Source organism: Cryptomeria japonica, chromosome 9 (assembly GCF_030272615.1).
Source record: "Cryptomeria japonica chromosome 9, Sugi_1.0, whole genome shotgun sequence".
NCBI classification, from domain to species: Eukaryota; Viridiplantae; Streptophyta; class Pinopsida; order Cupressales; family Cupressaceae; genus Cryptomeria; species Cryptomeria japonica.
In genome coordinates this window covers 641,099,935-641,126,853 of record NC_081413.1, presented here as the reverse complement: position 1 = coordinate 641,126,853, position 26,919 = coordinate 641,099,935, and positions in this window count along the sequence as shown.

Here is a 26,919-nt window from a genome sequence, read left to right as displayed (position 1 = left end):
GTCGTTATGAGTTTCTGGTAGAGAAATTGTTCTCCCCCGCCTATGACCACTTTGAATCCCATGTTATCTATGCCTTGACTGGTTCATATTCTCCGTTATATGGACCAATATACGACTACCTCAAGCACAATATCTTACCAATTGACCAATCCCGTAACCAAAAACGTAACTTTATCCAGCAAGCTGCCCATTATACCCTTACCACTGATACTTTGTATCGTCGAGGTCTAGATGGTACTCTTCTTTGTTGCCTTGATCGTAATGATTCTGATTCCGCTTTAAACGAGCTTCACAAAGGTATTTGTGGCACACATTCAAGTGGTACTACTCTTGCTAAAAAACTTCTAAGGATGGGATACTACTGGCCTACAATGAAGAAAGACTCATATCACTCCGCCAAGAAATGTCCTAAATGTCAGATCCATGGTAATCTGATACATGCACCAGCACAGGAACTACAGCCATTTATAACATCCTGGCCCTTTTGTCAGTGGGGACTAGACTTAGTTGGCAAAATTCATCCTTCATCTTCAAATGGACACAAGTTCATTATAACTGCAATAGAATACTTTACCAAATGGATAGAAGTAGTTCCCATGACCACAGTGACTGGGAAACAAATTGCCTCTTTTATCCTAAATTATCTGATCTGCAAATATGGTATTCCAAGTGCAATCATCACAGATAATGGATGACCTTTTAAAAACCAAGATGTACAAGAACTATGTGAAAAATTCAAAATCCAACATTGGTTTTCTACACCATACTACCCACAGGGAAATGGTCAAGCAGAAGCATCTAACAAGACAATACTAAAAATCCTAAAGAAAACAGTGAATGATGTAGGCAAAGATTGGCACGTCCAACTCAATCCAACACTTTGGGCATATAGAACCAACATCCGCACACCTATAGGAGCAACACCATACTCACTGGTATATGGATCAGAAGCCATTTTACCCCTGGAAGTAGAAATCCCATCTCTCAGAGTCTCTTTGAAAGGTTTAATCCCAGATGAAGAGTATCGAGTTAACCGACTGCAAGAACTCAAACTATTAGATGAAAAATGTTAGCATGCTTACATTCATCTCAAAGCATATCAACAACGCATGTGCAGGAGCTACAATCATAAGGTCATCCCTCGCAACTTCAAAATTGGTGACCTAGTCCTCAAAGAAAATCCAAGAAATCAGCAAGATCGAGAAAAGAAAGGGAAATTTGAACCTAACTGGTTGGGTCCCTATGTCATCATATTAGTCTATGGATTAGGTGCCTATCAGCTAACAACTTTAGAAGGAGATGTGCTCGACGAACCAACTAACAGAATCCATCTGAAGTACTACACTTAAGTAGCCTAGTGCACGGAAAAAGCCAAAACAAGCAAAAAAATAAAAAAATCTAGAAAAAACCAAAATAAATAAATAAATAAATAAAATAGACCTGGTAAACAGGCGCTCTTGTCAAAGAATGGCTCCTCTATCTATCTCCATACCATTTTATCCATACAAACACTATCGGCCATCGCCCGACACTTAGCACATATCCATTCAGGACATACTTAACATAGTCACTATCCTAGTTTATCCATATATATCCTCTTAAAACATTCCACCATGGCTTGGAAATCACTGTACATATTCACATCAAGAGGCACACTTAGCTAGGGGCATTAAAATCGTCCAAAACTTGCACACATTCAAGACATCAAAACTATTTACAAAATTCAAAAGCATGGCATCCAACAACCAAAACTACGCTTCATTGCAAAACAAAACAAAAAAATTCATAGAAATACCAAGGATGGATGATTTTCTAAAGTACTGAATGTTGCATTATCGCATAAAAATCTTGATTAGTTTTGCATTTTGAACTTTTTAAATTATTGGATTCTATTCCTTTTCGTACTAAATGCTTCAAAGCTAGAGATCATGGGGCACTTCCAATATTTTCTTAGTCTTCTGTCTAGGAAGCGATCACTTGTACTATATGAATACTTGCCTTGAGACATGATACATCGAATATCACTGAAGGCCTGATTCCACTTCACGCATACAAATGATTTCATCTTGTCTGTTTATGCAATCCGCACTCATGTCGTCCTGGTTCAATTATACCTTGACGCTTGTGCTATCTTGCAAAATCAAACATCATGTAAATTTTTCTCAGGTCATTATGGTTCAATTATACCATTATGCTTGTATAAATTTTCAACATATCCTAAACAAATCAATGCTCAATGATGATACCTACAAAGAAAGCAAACAACATATGGCTATATCGGATGGCAAATATAGAATGAGGATGCTACCAAAAACATAGTTGCATATCATTTTAAAATAGTTGCATATCATTTTACAATTAATTGCATATCATTTTAACATAGTTGCATATCATTTTACAATTAGTTGCATAACATTATCATACATCTCAAAGATACATTTCACAGCATATAAAATCATACATCTCATTTTCAAGATACAACTCACAAACATATTAAAAGCATACATCCTGCATCATACATTATATCATATATTTAAGCATTGCATCATCATCACATAACGAAAAGAACACATAAGCACATACATCCATATAAACACACCACATGATCAAAGATAATGATGCCGTGTATATATATATATATATATATATATATATATATATATATATATATATATATATATCTCCAAAAATGATCAAAATGTACAATATCTATCATCTCTGTGTCCAGTACAAAGAATACAATGATCAATAATATAACAGAGACCACGTCTCTCAAGTATGACTATCCCCTGACGGAGATGGTCTAGCTCCAGATGTCCCCACCCTTGGATCTCCAGGGGGATCCTGTCTTGATGGCCCTGTCACACCTCGGCTCTCAGACCGCGACCTAGTATCTCGAGATCGACTAGATCTCAACAGTGTGAAGCTCTGTACTCGGCGATCCCTGGGTACCGCAGCCTCATAATGCCGACGGTAGTACTCCACCTCCTGAGCTCTCAATGATAGCTCTCTCAGGGTGTCCCTCATCGGACCACCCGTCGCTGCTCTCTAAACGTTGGCTGCAAGCTCCTCCGCTCTATCTCTATGTCCTGCTCCGTGGTCAACTGCGTAATCTGCCGCTGATATGTCAAAACCTATGCTTGTAGCTATTGCATAGTCACCTACAAGGTCTGAATCTGTGCATCCTCAACATGAGTAGGGACTCGAACCCGTAGCGGTACCTATGCAGGGGCATCCCCTCTAACTCTGCCTGTCCTCGGTGCTGGAGGTGGGAGCACATCCGTCCTCCTCCTCTGCGCTAGTCGAATCACCTCATCAGTACCCCCCACTGCAGCTAGAACCTCCCCCACCCTCCCCTCTCCACTGGCTCCAATAGCCAATCCGCCTCTCCCCCTGTCTATCACCGCCTGTCTGACTGCTCTCTCCACACCTCTATCTCCTCTCCTCCCTCTATCTCCCTTCCTCCCTCTAACTCTTCTCCCTCGTCGTCCTCCTCTACCATCTCCATCATCCTCATCATCTCCCTCTCCCTCCTCATCATCATCATTGAAGGTTGGCCGCATCTCCTCGGGATCCGATATCCTGGCCACTGCCCGCGTGGCAAACAATCTCATGAACTCATCAGTCATGCCCGCATCCAAAATCTCTGGGGCATAATCCCATATCTAGCCCACCAAACTGACAAACTCCTCCATTGCCACTACACTATCAATGGTCGGGCCCCAATCTGATACGTCTTGCCTCCGTCGTGCATATAAGCAAGCCCCCTGAGGTATACCCTGTTGTCGACCAAACTGTCTCAAAACTCTGGTCACCACAAACCTCTCGATAAGAAATGGGATCCTCCCACTCAGATATCTCATCATAAACACGTAGGGCATCTCCAGTCCGTCCTCCGCCCACACCTCGCACCCTGTATACAATTGCCATGTGACCGTATCGATGTCATCCAGAACTCTCCTCCAATGCCCTAGTTTGCCCAGCTTCCGCTGGACAACTAGACCCCTGTATCCATAAGCATATGCACATCCAACGGGCCTATCTCTGTCTGTTAATGGCCTAGCAGCCGGAATGTGCTCCCAGCACCATACCTATAAGAGCGTCATGCCAACTGACAAACTGTCGTACCCTAGGTATACCACCTCATGCAGGTCCCTGTACAGATGGGCTAGCATAGCCGATCCCCATGCAAACCTGCGACCCTGTGTGACCATGTCCTCTAACACCAGCCCCCATCCCATAGAGAATCCCTTTGACCTACGATAAGGACAAAGGAATCCACCAATAAACCCTGCCAGTACTGATGGAAGTGGTGCATAATCCAGGTCTAGGAACTCCTGCCACGGGATCTCATATCCGCAGACTGTCTCATCGTGAAAAATGCGGCAAAGTGTTTCTGTGCCACCCTCCTCCGACTACTCATATGGTAGTAGTGCACCTACTACTGGTATGCGCAAAATCCTGTAACAGTCCTCTGGTGTGACTGTCATCTCACCTGTGGCAAAGTAGAAGGTGTTTGTGTCGTTGTGCCACCTCTCTACGAGCGTTGTAAGTAGCCCCCGGTTCATAGTGAACCGAGACATATCCAAAAGGGCCGTCAAACTGCATCTCTCAATGATATCCAGGTCGGCCTGTGTCAACCGTGGTATCAGAGTCCAAGGCCTGGGAAATTGCTCACGCAATTGCACCACACCCAATCACTCCTATCAACCAGCAAAACAAGTCAAATATCAGTTTCCACATCAAAACAAAGATATCAAAATCAAACTCACATCAACAACATGAAACAATTTGTTCATCTACATCAAGTTCAAAATCCTATCATTTCATATCAACTTGTAAAACAACTCAAGTTATCAAAAACCATATCAAAACTTGTAACACAGCTCAAGTCTCCAAATCACATAAACTTGTAACACAACTCAAGTTTCCCACCCATATCAGCTTGTAAAACAACTCAAGTTTCCAACCCATATCAGCTTGTAACACAAATCAGGCTTCACACATTGAACTTGAAACAAAGTGCAAAAACAAATCATATTTTGATTAACACAACACATTGATATCTATGCATAACTTGAAATATCACAAATCAAAACAAGTTATATCGACACTCATATTGGACAAATCAATAAAACCCATGACAGCAAAACACAACAATTTCACAAATCACCTCATCTCGCAAAAATTTTTCGGATGCGCTAAAACAGGTTGTCTACGCGCTAAAATCTACCCATGCACTAAGTTGTTTTTCCTACGCGCTACTCCATTCACCCTATGCGCTAGACTGACTCTACGCGCTAATATTTTCCCCCCATGCGCCACCTAACCTACCCTATGCGCTAAAACCTATCCATGCGCTAACCTATACCTCGCTGGCGCTACCTATTTGACCCTATGCGCTAGATCTACCCTACGCGCTAAAACCCCTTACCCATGCGAACCCCTGTGACCCCTATGTGCTAGGTCTACCCTATGCGCTACCCTGTTGACCTGACGTGCTACCCTACATTCGGCATGCACTATTTCACTCCCTACGCTACCCTAGACTTTCTATGCGCTATGCTATTTTGTTTCGGACGCAGCCCTAAAATTAAGCTTCATGCGCTACCTAAATTTTCGTATGCGCTAATTTGCGACTTTGACGCACTAAAACGCTAAAACCGAATTTCAAAAATCAAAAAATGACCAAAAACAACAAAATCAAAAATCAAAAAAGGGTCAAAAATGTTGACTTACTGGTGGTTCATATGCGACAGGTCTCCGGTACCTCCAAATGCGCTCAAAACGATGCCTGGAGTACGGAATAGGTATTTTGACTTCTCTCCAAATTCTCTTTATCCAAAGTCAACAATGCACAAATGAATCAAATCAAGGCCCTTTTTCCCTTTTATAGGAGGAAAATGAAATTAGGGTTAGGAAACCGGGCATATAATTTGCTCGCGGTCTCCCTTATACCCTACCAAATGTAAATTATCGGGAGATGAATCAATTTCAACATTTCACATAGACAAAATCATACATACCACACACAAATCATCAAATCCAATCAAAATTTTCAAAATATTGATTCATCTCCCGAGGGGGCATCACGCATTAAATCAAATCTGGGGCACGACATGAAAAATAAGAGCGACACAAATATTCTATTTGATCATAAATCACGATAACGCATCATTTTCTTTGAAATAACATGTGCACACACGTCATTTCAAAGACGGGCAAAATGTAGACATATAAAAATGACCATATTCCTAAATGAATATTTTATGTTCATTTCTCTATTTAATTAAATCCAATATAATTAAATTACCCGTATTCTTCTATTTAATTAAGTAAATTACTCAATTAAATTCACTATACCCATTTATTGAATAAATCATTTTATTCAATTAAATCCCTTCTATCCACTTTTAAATAAATTCAAATTTAATTAAATAGTTATCATAAATTGAATAAATCTAATTTATTTAATTTCCCCAAATTGCAACCAAATTGAACTAAATTAACTTTATTTCAATTAAATCCTATTATCCCTCCATCCACTTGCATTTTCCTACATCTCCCACTTGCATTCTAAAACCTATTTCTAATCCCTTCTAGACTCTTCTAATCGCTTCTAATTAGCCTAACCCATCTTCTAAACTTTGTCACATCCCTAAACAAAGGGAAGTCACTTCTCAAACCCTTAAAGTCTTTAATAACCATTAAAGGCTTCAAGTCTTCAACCACTTAATTTCCCAAAGTCTCCCAAACCATTAATGGTTAATTCAACCCTCTTACATGGTTAGAGACTTTTTGCCTAACTTAACCTTCATCCAACCCAAGGGTCTCATCAAGCCTTTAATGCTTTGACCATGATTATCTCTTAATCATTTGCACAAGAGTTTATCCTTAGGATTAGAGCTTAATCCAATGGGTAATCTTAACTTAAGCTTGACCCTTACCCTCTAGATATCCATGAGGTCTTCTCAGGCATTTAATGTCTCCAACCTCTTTTCTCAACTAGCCCTATGTTGACACTTGTCACCATTTCATTGGTGAAAATTGCAAACATGGATCCCCAACTTTCAAACTCAACCCTTGATCAACTCTTTCAATCCTGACCATCCATTGCCGTATTTTTGCTATAAATAGAGCTCTCATTCCTCCATTTTGAGATATCAATCCAATTTTTTAGTATCATACTTATGTTCAAATACATTCAAGCTTTCATTTCATATATGCTCATCATTTAGCCTCTCTTTTAACTAGGAATTAGTCTAAATATGCATGTTTAGAATACTTTCTTTATCATTTAGCTCGATCATAGACTAATATATCATGTTAGGATAGTATTTATACTAACCTTGTCATCTTATAATCTAGTTTATTGCATTTTAAGATCATGCATAGCTTACGATGCATTTCATTCTAAAATCTATCAAAAGCATCCCTCGTTCTTGCATTTGTCATCCCTAAACCATTTTGCTCAATGATCTGAGAGCAAAAACATTGATTTGAGGGACCGTGTAAGATAGAGAACCATGGGACCAACCTTGGGAAGCTGAGTGATACTTCATTACTCTATAGCTTGCACCAAGAAGTCTTGTGGGTGTGTGAGCAAGGCTCCCTAGAGCTCCATTTTTCACATATTGAGTTCTATCAACCCGCTTTTCCCGCATACAGGATGAACTAAACAAAAATGGCCAAGAACTAAAGAAGGTAATCAGATCTTTTCCCATAACAAATGCCAAATTCAATTTATCAAACAACCATTGCCAACATTGATATGTAAAGTCACAATGCAGAAAAAGATGAGAAGAGGATTCCAATTTTTTATGACATAACACACAAGGGAAAGCAACAGTGATACCAAGCCTATCCAATCTCATGCCTGTAAGTACCCTATCTTGAACTGGCAACCAGGCAAAAGCACTAGCTTTTGGCAAGTAGGTCGAATGCCAAAAAAGCTTATAAGGCCAAGAAGGAAGATCATTCTTGCTCATAAGGAAATTATACCCATCCTTCACCGTGTATTTACCAGAAATATTATTAGTCCAAACCTGTTCATCCTCAGAATCAGAGAGAATAACCACCCTTTCACTCAAGACCTTGGTGTACTGCATTTTCAATTCAAGATCAATATCCAAAAAGTCAATAGATTTCCATTTAGCCAAACTCACATTTCCATTATGTATTATGTCAAAATAATCTACCACAAAGGTTCCCCAAAGGGAAGAAAGAATAGATATCAGAGGAGACCAATTACTTAAGCTTCGTAATGGAGGGTGACCATTCCACCTTTCTTCCCAAAATATAACCTTTGTGCCTTTATGTACAATCTAGGAGAGATTAGGTAAAATAACAGATCTGCATTTACATAGGAAGTTTCACATAACTGATCCAGAAGGTAAATTCAAAATCTGAAAAATATACTCCCTAGGACCATTATTAAGATACTTGGCAAACATAATTTGTGCCCATAAAGATCCTGGTTTCTCATACAAATTCCAGATCAATTTAGCCCCTAAAGCCAAATTCTGCTTTTCCAAATTTTTGATCCCTGTACCCCCTAAGTTCTTAGGCAAACAAACTTTATCCCAGGCCACCAAAGGAAGTTTATTCCTCCCATCTTTATCGCTACTCCAGAGAAAGGACCTAAGGGTATCCTGTAAGCTTACCAACACATCCTTTGGAGATTTTAACACTAACATGAGATAAATAGGAACTACATTCAAAACAGACTTTATGAGAACAATTTTCCCAGCTAGACTCAACCATCTGTGATTCCAAGAAAGAATTCGCTTTGAGATGACAGAGATGATTTTATCCCAAAAGCTTAAATTATCTTGTTTGATAAAGAAAGGTATACCCAAATAAGTGCATGGAAAATAACTAGGCTCAAAACCCCAAAAAGACAATAATCTATTATGGATTAATTGTGAGGTATTTAGAAAGAAGATTTTTGACTTCTCAGTATTCACTTTCTGTCCTAAAAAAGAAGCATAATTCTGAATAATTTCTTTAATGACAAAAGCTTCCCGCATAGATGCCTAACCAAATAGCAAGGTATCATCTGTAAATAGGCAGTGAGATATAGATCCTAGTACTCGCGGGATTTTCACCCCTAACCAAAGTTCTTTCAATTTCGCAACCTTAATAGCCCAGCTAAAAGACTCGGCTAAAAGTATAAACAGAAATGGGGATAGTGGATCCCCCTACCTTAAACCTCGAGAGGAGGAAAAGAAACCATATGGGGATCCATTGATTAAAATTGAGAACCTTGCAAAAGAGATATAGGAATTAATCCATTTGATCCAAGCCCTAGAAAAGCCTAATCTTTCCAAAACAAGACCTAAAGCCCTCCATTCCACTCTATCATAAGCCTTCATCATGTCTAATTTTAAAATCATGGATGGGATTCTCTGATGGAGATAGAATGCAAAACCTCATGAGCCACAATAGCTCCCTCCGGTGTCTCTCTACTAAGTACAAAACCACCTTGCTCCACCAAAATGAGTTTAGGAAGGATTTTGGATAGCCAAAGGGAAATTGCCTTAGTAAAAATATTATATAAGGTATTACATAAAGCAATAGCATGAAAATCAGCAAAAGATTTAATAATCTCCTTTTTAGGAATAATAGCAACCATCATGGTATTAAGTTCCTTCAAAATTGACCTATTTCTCCTACTTTCTTCATGAGCTAGAAGCAGATCCTTACCCACAAAATCCCAACACTTCTGAAAAAATAAAGGAGTGAGCCCATCCAGACCTGGAGCCTTATCAGGACTCATAGAAAATACTGCAAATCTAAGTTCTTCTATGGAAAAAGGAGACATCAACATCGTATTATCCTCGGAGGATACTAAAGGTGGTATATCAAAAATAAAATTATTTTTAAAATTGCCACCTTCAGAAGATAGTAATGACTTGAAAAATCTAACTGCCTCCGCAACAATCTCATCAGGCTCTATAAGCAATTTCCCAGAAGAATCCTCTATGCAAGAAATCTTGTTCCTACTCCTTTTTAGTAGAAGAGTGAAAGAACTTGGTATTTCTATCCCCATCGGACAACCATACTTCTCTAGACTTTTGTCGCCAAAATATCTCTTCCTTGCCAGAATCTCTTCAAGTTATATTCTTAAAGACTTTAACTCATCAAACACCTAAGGAACCATACCATGATCAAGCACATGCTTATTAAGAGTTTCAATCAAATCCTGAATTCTTTGTTTTTCCTGAAAAATGTTTTTGAAATGTGAAATATTTCATTCTTTAATGTTCAATTTTAAGAACTTTATCTTCTTGACAAGCTGAAACATGCGAGACCCTGAATAGAAGGGAGTGGCCTCCCACCATTTTCTAAGGAGAGGTAAGAAGGAGGCATTCCTGAACCACATAGGCTTGAATTTGAAAGGAGACCGAAAGGGAGCCTTATCTTCCAAAATACAGAGAGAAATCAAAAAATGATCAGATCCTGTCAAAAAAAACTCAAGATCTGATTGCAACCAATTTTCTGAAAGCAAGAACCAGTCTAACCTTTCTGCTATTTGTGAGAAATCCCTTCTCATATTTGTCCAAGTAAAAATCTCATTTTGAGATTTACAATCAAAAAGACCCATATGAAGGATGAAATTCCCAAAATCCTCCATAATTCTCTTGTTTGGAATAATCCCTCCACTTTTTTCACTTGGATCCAATATAGCATTAAAGTCTCCTCCAAAAACAACAAGGGACCCCTATCTCAGAGGAGAAGCCACCCTAATCAAGTCCCTCCATAACTTATTTTTTCCCTGAATCCCTGAAGGAGCATAAATATTGAACAGCCAGATCTTAACCCCAGAAACTTTGCTAGTAACCAAGAACAACATCCAATTTACCGTCGAAGAGACCAATTGCACATCAACATTATAAGTATTCCATAATAATGCTAAGCCTCCAGAAGCACTAGAAGAAGAACAAGACAGATAATTCCACTTTTTCCAAGATGAGAAAAGCACATTAGCAACTTCTTTAGACAATTTCATTTCCTGCAACATAACCAAATCACACTTGACTAAATCCAACTAGGACTTAATCAAGCGTCTCTTGTTAGGGGCATTTAAGCCCCTAACATTCTAGGATATAAGTTTCATTGATCTCGAGGGGAGGTCAAAACTCCCCTCTTCTCAATATCTAGAGACTTAGCGCTATCTCCAAAGCACCTCTGCAAATTCCTCTTAACCACTCCAGACCTAGTCACAGGAGGACTAGTCAAATGTTGTTTACCCTTTTTTCGATTGCCTAAGGAGAGCGACTTCTTCCCCTGACCAAACCCAAAAGAAATGGATAGAGTCTTCTGAATCCCAGCATCAATCTCCAATTGAGTCTGAGCATTTTTAGGAGGCCTACCTCTCCTGGGAGAACCAAAAGGAGGGGACAAAACCAAAGTGGTTTGGACAATTGGAAAATCTTTAACATTTTATGGTGGGGAAAAAATAGTCGGCTTTATAGTCGATCCCAAATCTTTAGTAACCAAAATCTCAAAAGGATTTGAAGTTGAAACAATAGGGAGAGAGGACTTAATTTCTCCTAAATCATTATCAATAGAGCAAACAACCCTATCGGTCACCTCTTTCTCACCTTGGAGGGCATGATTATTCAGAAGCTCATTCACCTATTGAACTAGCTCTATATCAAGCACAATTACTTCGAGTAACTCATTAAAACCTAGATTTAACTCCTTATCTAGAATTTCTAGACCATGATCAGAAGTATTGGAAGCTAAGAGTTTGACTTGAGCAATTAAGGCAGAATCAGTCAGTATGTCTACTTCAGAAGCCTTGCCAAAATTAGTAACCAAGGCTACTGGTTCAAAAGGAGATGCAACAGTCTTTTTAGAATTGTCATTAGCCTCCGGAAAATTTAAAATATTCTCAAAATCCCCCATAATAAAGTTTGAAATTGGATCTGAAATTTTTATTGATTTATTAATGGAAGGAGAAACAGTAGCCTGATTAGAATTCAACTGAAAACTAGAATCATCTTTATTCAGATTTTTCACATTACTATCAATAATCTGCTGAGAATGTAACAAAGTGTTAGAATTAACACCTATTGGATCCGTCACCTGACGATTCTTCTTAAAATCCATAAATAACAGGGCATCTAAAATAAGGGGAGATTTCAAAAGCTCAGAGTCCAGTTTCTCTATATTTTGATGCCAAACCCCATCATGAGACTTGATATTACAAGTACAGGGGTGCACAATCTCAGGATTGAATAACACATAGTTTTTTACCAGAACCTCCCCCTCCACAAAATCCAAATTGGATGTGACAAAAGTACCAAATGAATTGCCAATTTGTTGCTAAACATCGGGATCCATGAATTCAAAAGGAAGTTTTGGTAGACCAAACCAAGAGGGAAAAAAAAAATTGTTTGACCAAGTAGGAACATAGAAAGGCTTCCAAGCAATAACCAAAAGAAAGTGCTTTCCAAACTAGTGATGAGAAGAATCCAAAACCCTATCATGAACCACAGGAGAATCGAAAACAATAATAAAAGAATTTGATGAAAGAAGCTGAAAATAATGTATATCTGCCCAACATTTCTGCAACTTATTAAAAAGTTTGGACAAACAAATTTGATCCCCCCAGAGTTCCCCAATAATAGCATTTGAATGAAGGGAATAAGTTTTTTTGTCAACATAAGATCCAAGGAGATCAATGCAAGGAATTGGTACCCAAACTTGAGATGGAGAATCATTAGAGTTACTTACCTTATCCTTTACGGGGCTAGCATCCTTAGAATTTACCTGATCATCTGCCTGAGTCACAGAAACTGAAACCCTAGCCTCCATTTCTTTGTTTCCCACTTTGACAGGTACCTTTGTCGAAACCCTAACATTTTTCTCCACATATCGAGAACCAACCACCTGTGCAAATGAATGATTATTGCCATGAACATTTCCCCATTTGAGGTTTGGATTCACCTGTCGCTGCCCTTGCTGCCCATGAAAATCAAAGCGCCAAGTATAATTAACCACAAGAAAGTGACACTAGTGTTTAAAAAACCCCTGAAAGTACCTAGACACTGGCATAAACCATTTCCTATGATCTAGCTTCGTAGTCGGAATAGCCTTGTCCTCCCATCTTCCTCTGGTAAAAACCCATTGTGGGGTATGAGGCAGATATTCCCATGTAACATCTGCCCAAGCCCCTAATCGCCGAATGTCGCCCATAACCCCGAAAAATTGCAGAGCTCCTCAAAATTTGTATTGTTGTAATATTGTTATTGTAACCAGTAGGAAGAATTTGTGGAGTGAACCAGTAACCAGTGTAAACCTTATCTATTGATGTAACTGGTAAACCCTACTTGTTGTTTTTGATAAACCCTAACTAATTAAGTTTTGTGAATTGGTTATATTGTTTTATGATCTGATGATGAGTGGTAATGATTATGACACGTATGATTATTGTATGAAGACAATTCCAAGAGATTTTGGCGAGTTGTTGTAACAGTTTGTGTCTAGGGAATGAGTAAATGTATTGCATCTAATGCAAAGTGTGTGATGAGTTACTAAGTTCGATGAAGCGGTGATCAAGGAGGGATCAAGGTTTTCTTGATTGATGTGCAGAGATTGCTATGAAATCCAATGGTCATACTTGAATCAATTTGTTTGTAATCTCAAAGAGAATTAGGTTTTTGTTGTGTTACCGACCTAATTGATTTGTTTATAAGGTCAATGAAGTTGTTTAGTTTAATGAGTTGGCAAAGAGTTGGCACAGATCAATTGAGTGTGTGGTTGCCGAACCGGATGATGTATCTACAGTTTGAGTAAAGGCAGATAGGAGCATGAAATGGATCTAATCAAGCAAGTGTAGTGTTATTCAGACAAATCAGCAAACTCCTATTGTTTTCTAACAATTACAACAAAATTGAAATCCCCTAACTGGGTAAGCTCTAACAAGCTTGGTGTTATTCAAATCCTCTAACAAGGTGATCCATTAGATTGGATTTTCAAATCCTGTACTGAGGTTACTCCTTACAGGGTATTGCTTCTAACAAGGCATTTGTAGTCAATCCCTTAACCGGGTGATTCCTAACAGGATCAGTTCTTAACAGGACTTTTTGTAAAGCTTTAACAGGCTACGTTCCTAACAGGGTGAACTTCAGAAGAGTTCAGATAGTTATCTTGTGAGTCTCATCTCACCGTGGTTTTTACCTATTTTGGGTTTCCACGTCAAAAATATTTGTGTCAAGTGGTGAATTTTTTTGTGGTTATGTTTTCATGGTTGATTTACTTAACTACTTAACTATTTTGATAAGTCATGATACTTGGGTGTATTGTAAGCTCCTAACAGGGCGTACTTCAAAAGAGTACAAATATTTGTGGGTGCCAACTCCCACCATGGTTTTTCACTATTTGGGTTTCCACATCAAAAACTTATTGTGTTCATTTGTGGAATGTTTTTCATGTGATGTTCTTGTTTATGTTTCATTTCATGCATTATTTCTGAGACACCGGTTATGATGTTTTATCAAAAGTTTATCATAGGTTACCGGTACTGATAAGGAGTTGTTTGTGAAAGTATTTGATCTGATTGATAAAGTTAATGAGTTGCTAAATGATCAAGTTTATATGTTTGCTTTGGTAGTGAAAGTATTGATATTTGTGGTAAGTGATTTGATTCATGTGTTAAGAAAATATGATAAAGAGGTTATTAGATCTAATTAAAGAAGTTGAGATATTTGTTAAATGGTTTCAGATTCGATATGAGTTTCATTTTGGGTTTATTAAAGTTTCAATTGGTCTTAATATTGATTCACCCCCCCATCCCACTCTCGGTATTAACAGAATCCTCATAAAATTAACACCCCTTATGGGCCCAACCTAAAAAACAATCATTTTTAAACAACTAGAACTTTCAAATTGCTTGTGAACCAAGTTTTTATTCATCCTGGACCCAAAAAATGAACAGGTTATTATTTGATTTGATATTTGACACCCTTGTTTAATATTCAAAACAACCCAAGTAGCCTCCAAAATTAGCTTTAAAAATTGATCAAATCACCTCCCTGAGTCCTAGAAATTGACACGCTTGTAGAGTGCCATATAGAGATTACATAATGCCAAACTAACATGCATGATGATGCCTGAGGTGAAATATTTTAATGTCTGAAGTTTCCCACTCAGGCATATCTGAAAATGCACTTTTCAAAACATTCTAAAACCCATCCAAATACTAAACTGAAAAAATATCAAACCTCAGTTTCAAGGGTCATCACTTGGCAAACCGATACATCTAGATACCATGAGTATGTGTGCAAAGGGTTTTGGCTTAATTCCATCATATGTACAAAATACTCACATTCAAACTTGCCTTCCCTGAAAATTCTGGAAATGTTGATTTTCAACCTTTAAAAGTCCATCTTAAATTGGCCTTGAAAAATATCAAATGAAGTGTTGTTTTTATTGTGAGGATCTGATTGTTACTGAGAGGGGGGTTGAATTAGTAATAATAATAAAGTGCAATCTTCACCGATCTGAAAACACTTCTCTAAAACAATTCTTAACTAGTATTGATACCTTTTCAATCAATCACTTAAAGAAGATTTACCAAACTAATCATTCATATGTTCATCAACATGTAAGCAATGTAATGACATCAAATCCACACATAAACAAATCAACCACCATATGAACATAGATATTTTTCACGTGGAAACCCAAAATGGAAAAACCATGGTGGGAATTGGTACCATCAAAATTTGCACTCTTTCAAAATGCGCCCTATTAAAGGCCTAGCCCGATTACGAGCTTTACAATAATACCTGGTTAAGAGCAGAACCTGTTAGGAGTCACTCGGTGAAGGGAATTTAACCTCGGCTCTATTAGGAGCTCTACCCTATTAGGAGTAACCTTGCTAAAGGATTTAAACCTAAATTAATGTGTCACTCGGTTAAGGGATTTATAATATCAAGCCTATTAGGACCTACCAACTTAAGGGATTTTAATACGGTTGCAACTGTTAGGAAACACCAGATAAATGATATGATCAATGCACTCTTTTCTTGCTAGTACAAATCCATTTAAGCTCCAATCTCCTTCACATGTGCAGACATCTCAATTTGGTTTGGCACACTTGTAAAGCGGAAAATCGAACCCTAGGTGTTCCCCCCACTCCAAGAAGAGAGAAAGGAGGTCACTAGGATTGAAAGTTTTCACTTAGGAGAGACTTTACATTCAAAAGAGGGGTTGAAACTCACAAGATCCAATCCCACACAATGCAAGATTGAATTCTAAATGAGTTTCAAGGGTTGAGACATCAAGGATACCCTCTTTTGTAAAGAATGTAGATAGAAGGATTGAACTAGGAGTACATGTGCAGTAGGAAAGATTCACTTATAAACGGAGATGGGGACATAGGATGAAGCTACGGACCTGAAATTATTAGTAAAATGTCGAGACGATGCTGTCCTGCAAATCTGAGCGAAAGTTGATGGGACGATGGCGCCCGGAGTGCACACGGTCCTCCAAAAAATCCACGAAACGAAGGGGGATCTGTTCGTCTCTGCACAAGGATTCCAAATCTTCAATTACAGTTGCGTACCTGCAACCTACACACAGAAAAGAGAGGACGATTGGGGGGTTAGGGATTAGGGGTTTGCCTTTAGGTCAAACCCCAGTTTTGGAATTAACCAAGAAATGAGAATGTTGTAAATGTAAATGTTTGTAATGTAAACAAGTACTGATACCTTGTTGTAAGAATGTTTGTATTCTTACATGCGAAGGTGTAATGAATGTTGTATTTTGTACGTTGTAAGTGATCTCCTCTTCAATGGTTGAATCCTTGTCTTGAATGCAACACCTAGCCTTGAATGGAGACTTAGAATGCTCAATTGCTTGAAGGAATGCTTTGAATGCTTGAATGTTTGAATGTTTGAATATCGCTTCCGCCTCTTGCTCTACCACCCTTTTTCTGGGAGGGGAAATGTAGTTTATATACTTGTCAATTAGGGTTAGGAGACTGATTTTTCCGACCTTAGGCCGACCTAGAAGCATTATTTTCTGAATTGCAAACTTAAAGACCCAATGCCCAACAAGAGACCGGGCCCAAAATAGGGCCAGGGACCAGGGCGCTGGGCACCATGGTCCTGAAGGACCAGGACGCTAGGCGCCATGGTCCTGAAGGACCAGGGCACTGGGCGTCATGGTCCCACCTCCCAGGACAGCAGGGTGCAAGGAGGATAAGGCCAAGGTGCAGAAAGATGCAGTTTTTGATGTCGCAAACAAGTTTCGGGGTCTCTATTCAGGTTCAACGTTGTGTCGCCATCGTGAAGACCCAAATGCAGTCAAAATTGCAAGTGTCACAATTTTAGGATGCTACATTTAGTCCCCACTTTAGCGGGAGTATAAGCGTACGCCCATACTTCTAGTAAAGTACAAGGAAACAACATTGAAAGACTTTCACCACGTCAAGGAGGCAAGATACACCAAGCCCCCAGTGGACTAAGGATCTTACGACTTTGATTGACAAAGTAAAAGGGAAGATCACAAGGGAGAACCATGACTGTTAGTAGTAAGGTTCCGTCACTATGAGCCATGCAAGAAAAATATCAAAAATTTTCAAGGCAAAGCTAAATTTGCCAAGATATTTTCAAGTATCTTGAAGAGATATGAACGGGGTGTATGCCCCCCTACGTTAAAGCGATCGCACATGCCTCATCGGGGGTGATTTCTTTAAGGTAGTGATACACATAAGAAATGAGAAGGGAAAGGAGCACGTTATCACAAAGATTTAGCCCCCAAGTGTGAGATAAACCCAAGGATAATAGACACAAAACACAAAGCACGAGGTGACTTTGCTTTCCTTGGGGTCAGTATGCTATATGATAATTCATGTATACCATATGTATGTATGCATAATTGTTCTTCATTCCCCAATCAAGGAAGGTCACCTAGAAGAAGGGAACACATGTGTCTTTTGAGTCAACATGAGAGAGACCAAGAGAGATCTCAATGCTTTGCATCATCCTCAAGTAGACAACACTAAGGACGACAAATAGAAGAATGAGAATAACACATAGAAGAAGTAACAAAAGAGATCAAGAGAGGAGGAGAGAGTCTGCTATGCTAATGAACTAGTCTAGCACGTCATCCACCCCCCGATCTTGCTGATCAATATTTCGGGAAGGCAGGAAACACGCTAGAGGAGGAACATCCAACACAGCAGATGGAGCTATCACAAGATCCAAACAAGGGCTATGTTCATGTTCCAAACCACATTGTTCTTGTCTAGGAGCTAGGATAAGTGCTTTATAAAATTTGTTAGATAAATGGTTATCAACATCAACATATTCATATTCACTATCAGAATGAAAAGAAGTAACATTTTCATCATGAATAACATTTTCATCTATATCATCATCAAGATTTATAAAAAAAGGATCTTTAACTCGTACAGGATCAAAACCATCATGCATCTTATGTTTAGGAGATTTTGGCTCAATTTTCGGTTGAGGGGAAAATGGAATAATACTAGCTGAAGGTGTTTTTGGGGATTGCAAAGTTTGAGAAGTAGCTGCACAAGCTCTAAGATGACGCTTTCGTCGGCGTTCACGTGCAGAGCGATTTCGTCTAGTCTTAGTAGGAAGTTGAGAAGATTGAGGAGGAGGAATGTTCTCATCCTTATCACTTGGGTGTTTAGGTTGTCGTCTCTTAGGTTGAATAATAGGAGAAGAAGAAGGTCTCTTCTCTCTATAAGAGGAAGGAGGAGGAACTGCTCCATATAAAGGAGGAATATCTGGTTTAGGAAGGAGACCAAGACCATCATGACGAGGAGGTATAGGTCTACCTTTAGAAAGTTTATTAGACATAGACATAGTCACATCCACAGGGATGGGTTGGGAATCTTCTTGAGGAAAGACATTAGTTTTATCTTTCAAAGGAAGAACTTCCTTCTCAAGAATGATAGGAATATCAAGTTTGGGTGTTCTAGGTTCACCTAGAGATAGGATCATATCTTTTTTCCACTTTTGATAAGATTTGAAAAGATGATCACTTTGCGGTGGAAGAGATTGGAATTGTTTAGGCCAAAAATAATCAATAGGAACACTAGAAGTTCCTTCCAGCTGGTTTAAAGAGACTATGATTGATAGTAACAACTTGACCATTATGGGGAAATTTCAAGCACTTGTGAATAGGAGAAGCAATAGCTTTCATGGAAGATAGCCAAGGATAGCCTAGCTTCACACGAAATTGTTCGGATGATGGAATAATAGCAAAGTCCACATCAAGGGGTTTGTTATGGACCTCAATAGGTAATGTAATAGAACCAATTGCAGGAGAAGAAAATGCATCAAATAGTTTCACAACCACATTTGTTTTGTCATAGATCACTTGATTCAATTGCAAAGTAAAAAGAAATTCTTCAGTAATGACATTAACCATACAAGAAGGATCAATAAGCACTCCACGGCAAGGTGTATTCTTGACTTTTGCAACTATATATAAAGGACCATCAGGTGCCCTGATAGTTTCACTAGAATCAAATGTGATGGAAGGCTCTTTAGGGATTTTTTGCTGCTCTACAAAGTTAATCACATTCGGAGTCATAGACACAAGACTATCAGGTGAGAAAGAGGAATCATTAGTCTCAATCACATTAGAGGTATGAGAAGGTAATGGATCAGTAAAAATTTTAAGATTTTGGTTAGGAGGAGCTACGGATGTGTTGCCTTTATCATTCACACTTGAAACAGAGATAGTATTATTATCAATCAAATCTTGAATTTTACCCTTTAAAGAAAAACATTTTTCAGTATCATGCCCAGGTTGACAATGAAATTGACAAAAAGATTTGTTATCAAAATAGGGTGAATTAATCTTTGCAGGATCTATTTGCTTTATAGGAGGGAGAGTAAGCACATTTTGTTCCAATAACTTATTCATAATACTATGCAATGATTCATTCAAAGGAGTAAACTTTCTTTCTTTCTTGAAAAACTTAGAAATAGGAGGCACACCTGATGCTGCATTCACATTGTTGTTGATGATGTTTTCATTGAACTTAATGAACTCTCTGTTCAGTTTAAACTTCCCAAATGGTTGTTGACTACTATCACCCTTATCACTCAGAGCCATAGGATTTTCTTGTTCCATTTGACTCACAGTCAGTTGATAATTGTGAAGAGTTGTGCACAACTGTTGGAAAGAAGTAAACTCAGAAAATAGAAGTTTTTCTCTAATATCTTTTTGTAAATTAGAAATAAAGATTCTTTGAATATCATTGTCAGGTACTGGAAAAGAAATTTGAGCACACAAATGCTTATATCTACCAATGAAATCAGTCACTTTTTCTTTAACACCTTGTTTACAATGCATTAAATCAATCAAAGTAACTTTAGGACTTATATTGTTTTGAAATTGTTGAATAAAAGCATTTGCAAGTTGTTGGAAAGAAGTAATAGAATAGGAAGGCAACGAGCAATACCTTTGTAGAGCCTTATCTCTTAATGTTCTGGTAAACAGTTTTGCAAGCAACCTTTGGTCATGAGCAAAATCGGTACATATTGTTTGAAAGGTCTTAACATGTGTTAGAGGATCACCTTTACCATTATAATGCTCCAACTGCAGGATTTCAACATGCTTAGGGGGAATAGCTTGAACAATGTCAAGAGAAAGTGGGCTCGCAACATCAAATGTGGGCACACTAAACTTAGATTGATTCATAGAAGCAATTTGTTGCTGTAAAGAAGAGACAGTTTGTGCAAGATTGTTAATGGTCGCTTCAGTCGAAGAGTTCATATTAGACATGTTAGATTGTGATGGAGGTATTATGTTATTAAAAGAAGGTATTGATTGAGAGTAAGGTGGCGGGACACTATGATAGTTAGTCATAGGAGATGATTGGAAAGAAAGAACACTACAAGGAGGAATGGAATGGTTAAATGAATTGCCCCCTTGCGTCATGTTCATTTGTGGAGATGTAACAGGGACATTCATTGAAGGAATGAATGAGGAAGTCGGATTGAATGAAGGAAGAGGGTTGATTGAAGAAGAAGGATTGCCCCCATGACTGGTGATCATAGGTGGAATGTTTTGTATTGAAGTAGTCATTATGTTTGATGTAAAAGTAGGTATACTAGCAATAGAAGTTGTCAAAGGAATAGAATGATTGACTTGAGTAGGAGGTTGTGTATAACCCAAAGTTTTGGCACAACTCTTCATAGGCATCACATTCGAATCCACAATGTGTGCAATACTACGCAAAATATCAATTCCATTCTTATCACTTTGAACCATACGTTTTAGACCCTCAATTAATGAAAGAGCTTGACTATCGGGGTATTCTTGAGACATCCATTGTCGAAAATCATCAAATTGGTTATCTAATTTTGAAAGTTGTTCTACAGAAACCTCATGGAGAGCTTCTTCATCATTAAGAGGATTAGAGGAATTACCCGTGTCCTCATTAAAAAGGCCATTCAAATTAGGTTCCATCTCCTCAGTAATTAAACCTTGGAAAGACTTAATTCTAAGGCTTCGTCTAACGGGAATAGTGTAAGTAGGGCTTATTGTTGTAAAACTCATGCACTAAAGAGAAAGAGAAGATTTTGAATTTTAGAGGTAGCAAATTTCAATAAAATCAGCCAATCTCATAGATTTAAGTTGTTAAATGCGATCAGGACAATCTCCTGAAATTTTAGAAAAAATGTCAAGGACCGTGGCGAACGGAGTGCACATGGTCCTCGCAACTTTTTTCAAAATTTTCAGGGATGAAAGTTATGATGATTTTAAAGCTAATCTGAAAAAATTGAGTGATTTTAAGATCTGTAGATAGGCCAAATTAAAGTTGCAATCTCAAAATTGAACCCTACCAAGATTGTTGAAAAATGCAAAATTTGAATTTTGAAAAAGAGAGGGAAATTGAAATTTTGAATTTTATGATTTTAGAGGGAATACTAAAAGCAATGCAAGCTTTGAAATTTAAAAGTTGACTCAATTTCACGCAAAATTCAATTTTGAAAGCGGAAATCAAAGTTGTTGCAATTAAACATTTAATTTCAAAAGTCATAAACTGCAAAAATTTGAATACAGCACTGAAATTTTGAATGAATGCCAACACACTTTTCAGATTTAGGACAGTAAGAAACACAATTTTAACACAAATTTCAATTTCAACAATTTTTGAATGATTAAAAGCCTTAATCCAAGCAATCACTAGACCAACTTTGACTTTAATTTTGAAAGTGTTAGAATTGATGAAATCAGCCAAGATTCTGGATTCTAGCAGAAAAATACAGTAAGATCTAGCTCCAGAAATTTCGAAAAATATGTCGAGGACAATGGCGCTCGGGGTGCACACGGTCCTCGCAACTTTTTCCAAAATTTTCAAGGATGAAAGCTATTATGATTTTGTTGCAGAATCCAAAGTTATAGCCGATTTGGAGGTGTTTTGATCAGTGAAATCATCGGTCAAAGGTTGAATCAAGAGGGCTTTAAAAATTAGGGTTTTAACACTTAACCACTTAATTTTCAGAATTAAAGCACAAAATATGAATTGACAATTTGCAATAGAAGGGTAGATCTGAAACAAGCATTAACAATTAGACATTTCACAAGCTCAATTACTAAAAACAAAATTCAGGGTTTTTATGCAATTAACCTCTAAAATTTGCAAAAGATCAAACACGGAAATGTAATTAAGGAAGCAAAAATTTTCAGATCTAACCATGAATAATCAGAATTAGGATGTTCACGTTGGGTTCACCAAAATGTAAAGCAGAAAATCGAACCCTAGGTGTTCCCCCCACTCCAAGGAGAGAGAAAGGAGGTCACTAGGATTGACGGTTTTCACTTAGGAGAGACTTTACATTCAAAAGAGGGGTTGAAACTCATGAGATCCAATCCCACACAATGCAAGATTGAATTCTAAATGAGTTTCAAGGGTTGAGACATCAAGGATACCCTCTTTTGTAAAGAATGTAGATAGAAGGATTGAACTAGGAGTACATGTGAAGTAGGAAAGATTCGCTTATAAACGGAGATAGGGACATAGGATCAAGCTACGAACCTGAAATTAGCAGTAAAATGTCGAGACGATGCTGTCCTACAAATCTGAGTGAAATTTGACAGGACGATGGCACCCGGAGTGCACACGGTCCTCCGAAAAATCCGCGAAACGAAGGGGGATCTGTTCGTCTCTACATAAGGATTCCAGATCTTCAATTACAGCCGCGTACCTGCAACCTACACACAGAAAAGAGAGGATGATTGGGGGGTTAGGGATTAGGGGTTTGCCTTTATGTCAAACCCCAGTTTTGGAATTAACCAAGAAATGAGAATGTTGTAAATGTAAATGTTTGTAATGTAAACAAGTACTGATACCTTGTTGTAAGAATGTTTGTATTCTTACATGCGAAGGTGTAATGAATGTTGTATTTTGTATGTTGTAAGTGATCTCCTCTTCAATGGTTGAATCCTTGTCTTGAATGCAACACCTAGCCTTGAATGGAGACTTAGAATGCTCAATTGCTTGAAGGAATGCTTTGAATGCTTGAATGTTTGAATGTTTGAATATCGCTTCCGCCTCTTACTCTACCACCCTTTTTCTGGGAGGGGAAATGTAGTTTATATACTTGTCAATTAGGGTTAGGAGACTAATTTTTCTGACCTTAGGCCGACCTAGAAGCATTATTTTCTGAATTGCAAACTTAAAGACCCGATGCCCAACAAGAGACCGGGCCCAAAATAGGGCCAGGGACCAAGGCGCTGGGTGCCATGGTCCTGGGGGACCAGGGTGCTAGGCGCCATGGTCCTGAAGGACCAGGGCGTTGGGCGCCATGGTCCTGAAGGACCAGGGCGCTGGACGCCATGGTCCTAAAGGACCAGGGCGCTGGGCGCCATGGTCCCACCTCCCGGGATAGCAGGGTGCAAGGAGGATCAGGCCAAGGTGCAGAAAGATGCAGTTTTTGATGTCGCAAACAGGTTTCGGGGTCTCTATTCAGGTTCAACGTTGCGCTGCCATCGTGAAGACCCAAATGCAGTCGAAATTGCAAGTGTCACAATTTTAGGACGCTAAAACACTCTCCTTCTCTGATCATCGACACACAAAACCTTCTCAAACTTGACCTAAATACACTTTACAATTAGGTCGGTTACAAAACCCTAGAAACATTCAAAATGCATTTAATTGACATTATAGATCATTACAAATCATCATAAATCATTACAGATCATTAAAACAAATTTCAAGATAATTGCAGTCGTTGAATGATCATAACACATCATCGCACATTAATCTAATAAGTTGTCAAACCCTTTAACACATTCTGCTAAGCACTTCACTGATTCCCAAGAAATTCGCTCATTGTACACACTTAAATGCAATCTTATCATCACACACAGTTTATGACACATCATCACTAAGTAATGAACATGATAAGATTTACTGCCAAACCATAAAACATCACCGGTTAAAGATCTTGTTATCGGTTCTCAAACCCTGCACTGAATATACAACAGTCAATTACAAACATGACTCTGGTTCTCCAAACATGATATGGTACGAGTCATAGACTCATTACAATGTCATAAGCATACATTCCAAACCGCAACACCTAACTCAAAATGGATCTCTACCGCAACCATCTCCATCTATGTTCCTACTGATTGGTTCACTGTCAACTTAGCAGTCTTTTGTCCAACTCAATTCATTACCAGTTAGCCATAGATAACTTAGATGATATACCAAACATAAAAAAACATGGTTGCCATCAATGACAACAAAAATAACTGATCATAAAGCATCATATCATAATTATATCATCACCAACAGTCCATCAATATATCATCAACAACAGTCCATCCTTTACTGGTACATCATCATCTATATCAGTTATGCCAATATGCCAACATTCTCCCCCTTTGGAATTGATGGCAACACCAAAACAATCAACTGATGACAAATACTAGGAACTCATCATGCCATCTTGTATTGATATGTGCTTCACTTGATCTTCTTCTCCTTTGCATTACTTCTCCCTGTCACTGTTATACTCCCTGAAATTGTTCTTCTCCCCCTTTGATAGCAATGCCAAAGGTGCAAAGGCATCCTCTATCTTCATGTTTGCTACTTTATCTTTGTTGCTCCCCCTGAGGAGTAGCCCACTTCTCATCAATCCATAATGAAAGATATTCAATGAGTCCACTAGATTGATGCTTCCCCATCTTCTTAGTTGACCTTGGTTAGGGGTATAATGCCTAACTTACCTCTGAGATATTCAATGGTAGCCTTAGGAAATGGTTTAGTGAATATATCTGCCAACTACTCCTTACTTGGTACATGCTCTATCCTGACTGTCTTCTCCTGCACACACTCTCTTATATAATGATAATTCAATTCAATATGTTTAGTCCTAGCATGCAATACCGAGTTCTTTGAAATGTTTATAGCTGGTGCAGGAGCACCTGAGGTTTCTTGATGAAATTTCAAATTTTGGAGTGAATGATCCTCATAGGGTCAATGATTGAATAAAGCACTATTGAATAGTCCAAAAGTGTTTTTTGAGGTTGTATGTAGTTTGATTGTCTTTAGTCTTAGCTTTTTTACTCAGTTTTGGCCTATGTGCCTTTGTAAGCCCAAAATGGCATCATATAGAAAAATTGTGTAAAACTCCCTGTAAGTCCTCATCAAGCTTTTGGAAATGTTTATTTGATGTTAGGAAACCATCCTAGGGGGTCAGGAGTGTGTAGATATGCAAAAGTTGGCAAAATGCATCGTGGAGGAAAAGTTGTCATGTTTACTTGACAACATTTTGCAACAATATGAGCAATTTTTGCAAAATGCTCAAATCGGTAGTTAGAGGATCAATTAGTTGTTGGTTTTGATTGAGTAGGAATATATAAGTCCTCTCAAAATGTTGTATAAGAGTTGGAAGATCTAAAATTGAATTTCTTAATTGGCAACTTCAAGTAATTTCCTGGTTTTCACAAAAATTGTCAAATTGCTTATTGCAGTCTGTACTAAATGAATTAATTTTCATACTGTTCTTTCATGGTGGTCTATTACTCTCTATTTTGGTTCTTTAGATGTATTTTTGTTCCTTCATTGATCAGGTTTAGTTAGCGTATTTAAAATATTTCTTCTTTTCACTGCTCTCAGCCTGAGTAAAGGGTTTAAGGCCCTAGAAATGGCTCCAACTTGAATTCCCATTGTGTTTTCTTTATGGCCCTTGGGATTTGAGTAATGGAGTCTGTGTAGAGTGTATATACAAATTTTCAAGACCTAGAAGTTTCATTTGAGCATTTTGAAAGCATACCCTAAGCGAGTTCTACCATAGCCCGGCTAGGAGCATGACTGCTATTTTCAATTTTTCTTCCAGGGATGATCTAATATATGAGTGTCAAGTGATTGGAATTGAATTTTGATGTTATAAAGTACTCCAATGTGAGTAGTGAGGTCTAACAGGGTGTGGAGATCACTAAACCCCATTGGAGAAATCTTATAAGCCTAAAACCCTTCAAAAGAGCCATTTTGGGGGTCGTGCCTGTATGGATGTATCAGACCACCTCATCCACTAAATCCTGAAGAGTGTCCAAATGGGTATCTGAATCACCAAAGATTCTAAGGGGTCATTTATAATTTTTTAGTACAAAAGAGCAAAAATCATGAAGGAAGGGCTAAAAGGGGCTCATGGGGCTACTAGGCCTTGAAAATAGGAATCTATGAAAGCGATAGACAAATGCAAGGGAGCACACACCGAAACCACATGGTAGGAGTTGAAAAACTATCTTAGACCCCTCCTAATCAATTTCAAGTGAAGAATAAATAATTAGACATGTTGGTGATTGGACTGGTGATTGGACTTACTCCTGTGAGTTCTAACCTTGACTGAATAACTAGAGCAATCCAATTGGTAGAGAGTTCTCCAAAGGATTTCGGGGGTT